We start from the raw sequence: 4,070 nt of genomic DNA on the forward strand, positions 1-4,070 counted from the left end.
GTGATTCTTCCTGTTCCGGAATGCCAATAATTCTTAAGTTATTCCTCTTCATGTTGTCCAACATGAATCATAGACCTTATTCATATTTTTTAATCCTTTTTTTCTGCTTGCTTTTCAATCTTAGTAGTATTGAGAAATTTATCTTCCAGCTCACTAGTTCTGGCTTCTATCTCTTCAATTCTACTCCTTTGCCCATTCAGTGTATTGTTCATTTCTGATATTCTATTAGTAATCCTTTGGACCCCTTTTTGTAGGTTTTAAATTGTTTCCAGTGCTGTATCTATCTTATTTGATTGTTCCTGTAGCACTTTCCTGACTTCTTCCATATTTTTCTCAACTTCATTGTATAGTGTTTTGATACATTTTATAATCATTTTTCTGAATTCCTTCTCAAGCATTTTCAAAGCCTGCCACCTTCCAGTCTGGAGTGTAGGTCCTCCAGCTCATTTGTTTCAGTCACTTTATCTTGTTTCTGGACATGTGCTGATATGGTCATCTGTTTCTGCTTTTTGTGCATATCCAGTGGTTATCTGTGCCCTTAATATTAGATGGGTGTGTGTTTTGGTATTCTTTATGCTTTCTGATTGGCTCCAGGTAGATATGATCAGGAGATGGGTTTCCTTTTTCATTCTTCTTCCTGAGAACTTTCAAGATGCCATTGTTGATCATTATGATGTAACTCAGGCTTTAATGTTTAGCTTGTTTCCTTTTTCGTCTGCCTGTCCCACTCCACAACCCCCATTCAGGCATTTTTTGTAGTGATAAGCAGTTTAGAGCCGGCTGTGGCTGTTTTGTGCTGTCGTTTGATTTTAAGTGGAAACTGCCCCTTTAAATTTTGAGGAGATCTGTGTGCATGCGTAATAGAACCCTCGGTGTGGGTGTGGGTGTGGGGTGTCCACTCACTCAGACACCCCCTCTAGTCACCAGAATGTAGGTTCACAGACAGCGAGAGACCAATCAACAGATAAAAAAAGAATGTCCACACCTTTATCTCCAAGGTTCTGTCAGGAGTCCGTGGCTGCTCTGATCCTTCCCCTGTTTGGTCTCACCCAAGATGGCCACTCAGGGAGCAGGTGAGCACCTTGGATTAGAAAGCACTGGATTTCTTGTTTCTGCTATAAATTCCACTGGCTGTAAGCCTTCCAACTTTCTAAATATTCCTTTATATGTGGTTCAGAGTTCTGGGACCATGCCCTGAGCCTGCTTGGTCTGATATTCTGTGTTGTTGCTGACAGAGCTCCTCACTGCACTTCTATCCTATCTGCCATCTTATTTGTTCTCCTGTTGTTTGATTTCTTGACTGCTGCTTCCATGAGTGTTGGTGATTAACCTGAGGAAAATAAAATCTTTAACAATTATAATCTTTTCTCCATTATATGGATGTTGTCCTGTGCAAGTGCGAAGGAGCATTGAAGTGGCATTTGAGGTTCTTGCTGTGGTCCAAGGTCATGAAGGGGTTGAACTTCATGGTGACAGGCATCTGGCAGCCTCAGAAGCTTGGTGCACAAGGGCAAGACAGATCTTGATATGTTCTTTTTGATGATGACTGCAACGCTATTCCTCTTCAATTTGACATTCCTAGCATATTAAACCATGCGACTGTTAGATTCATAATGGCCAATAACCAGTTCATTTCAGCTCAGTAATCCTAAGAAATCAATGTTATGTGTTCCATTTCATTTTTTTTTGACAATTTCCAGTTTTCCTAGAGTCATACTTCGCACATCCAATGTTCCAATTATCAATGGATGTTTACAGTTGTTTCTCTTCATTTTGAATTGTGATCCATCAGCAAATGAAAATCCTGAAGGCTTTCTCCATTCTCATCGTCACAGTCAACTTTACTTTGAGGAGGCAGCTCTTCCCCACTGTATTTTGAGTGCCTTCCAAGCTGAAGGGCTCAACTTCTGCCACTATATTGGATAAAATTCTGGTTCTGTTCTTCATGTTTCAGTATTCAATTTCTGGTGCTGAAAGTGCTCCACTGTTATTCATAAGGTTTTAAATGACTAAATATATGGAAGTAGTCCGTCTCTCCATTTTCCTAATCTATCTTTATCCGGCAGTTCAGCTGAAACCTCTCCACCATCGGTGACCCTGTTGGTATCTAAAGTACTGGTGGCATTGCTTCCAGAATCACAGCAACATGCAAGGATCCACAGTACTACAAGATGGCAAATGAGTGATGAACTAAGTGTTGGGGAATATAAATATTAAATATATGGGGCCTACTCCAAAGAACACAAGACCTTTTTAAAGCATTGAGGAGCAAAGATGTCAGCCTGAGGACTAAGATGCACCTAACCCAAGCCATTTTATTTTCAATAACCTCATACACATGTGAAAGCTGGACAGTGAGTAAGAAAGACCGTAGAAGAATTGATGCTTTTGAGTTATGGTGTTGGAGGAGAATATTGAAAGTGCCATGGGTAACTAAAAGAACCAACAGATCTGTGTTGGAAGAAGTGCAGCCAGAGTGCTCTTTGGAGGCCAGGATGGGCAAACTTCGTCTCTCACACTTTGACATATTGTCAAGAGGGACCAGTCACTGAAGAAGGATATCATGTTTGGTAAGGTAGAGGATCAAAGAAAAAAGAGGAAGACAACCAGTGAGATGGAATGGCCAAGTGGCAGCATCAATGGACTCATAGCAACCTGAGGCACAACAGAATGAAACATAAGGTTGCTTGCTATAAGGTGGAATATTAGAAAGTCACTATTGGTCTGCCACTTGTAGTCTTCAGTTGTATTTTAGCAATGCTGTTGACAGATTTACATTAGTTCTTGTACATTCTCAAACTCTTCTTTCTTATAACAATTAATGTGTGTTTCTTAGTTGTGGGGTATTTGAGAATGACCACAGAACATGACAAAGCTAACTTTAGTTCACATGGGAATTAAATCTACATAATTGATTTGTTAAGGTTAAGTAGCTTTGGTGGAGTAGTGGGTTATATGTTGGGCTACTAACCACAAGGTCAGCAGTTGGAATCCAGTAGCCACTCCTTGGGAGAAAGATGAGACTTTCTGCTCCTGTAAAGGTTTGCAGCCTTCAAAACCCTAAACAGGGTCGCTCTGAGTTGGATCTGACTTGACAGCACACTAACAACACCAACCACTGATTGGTTTGTAAATTGATGCCTAAACCGCCATATTCTGTAAATCTCACTAAACAACCTTTTATCCTTGCTACATCTGGGTAAGAGAAGGTGGGAGAATATGTTGATAGGATTATATGATTCAGTTGTGAGTGGTTAACAGAGTTGTGTATATAAAAGCTTGAGAACTTTAACAGGTATAAAATGAACCATCTTCAAGGCAGGAGAAGGAGCTCCGGTAGCGTCGTGGTTATGAGTCGGGCTGCTAACCTCAAAGTCAGTAGTTTGAAACTACCAGTTGATCCGTGGGAGAAAGATGAGGCTTTCTGCTCCTGTAAAGATTTGCAACCTCAGAAACCCTATGTAGGGTCACTATGAAATAGAATCAACTCCACGGTACATACCCACCAACATTAGAAGCAGGAGGCAGAATCTCACTACCATCAGAGATAAAGAGCCATGAGTGGAGTGTGTCCTTTGGACCCTGATATTCCTGTGCACTGAAACCTCTCAACCCAGGGACAGAAAGCTGTCACAGCAGAGGAGCAGCAGCAGAGGCAAGAGTCAGAGGACAAGACAGAGGAGTGGATTTCCCAGTCCACAGAGCAGAGTAAGCTGAGTCACTTTGGGCAGGAGACTTGCTTGCAGAGTGAGGTGCCCCAGATACACAATTGAGGGAACTAGGTTTGCTGACCTGTGGAGCTAGAGCTTGAATGCTTTCAGGCTGAAGTTTATGGTGGAATTGTGTGCCCTCTAGACATTTATCAACATTCCTAACTGAGCTTTTCAACATTGCCAAAAGAGGACAGAGACGAGGTCAAGGGGCCAAAGGCCAAAGAGAGGCCTAGCTGTTAGCACAGCAGAGGAAAGGCTGTCCTGACTGGAAGAAGAACTGTGCCCTGAACACTTCTGACCCTGAATTGCAACCTGTTAACTCCCCTAATGAGTGCCATAATTGTGACTATAGTCTCT

Source organism: Chrysochloris asiatica, unplaced genomic scaffold, assembly GCF_000296735.1.
Source record: "Chrysochloris asiatica unplaced genomic scaffold, ChrAsi1.0 scaffold00072, whole genome shotgun sequence".
NCBI lineage: Eukaryota > Metazoa > Chordata > Mammalia > Afrosoricida > Chrysochloridae > Chrysochloris > Chrysochloris asiatica.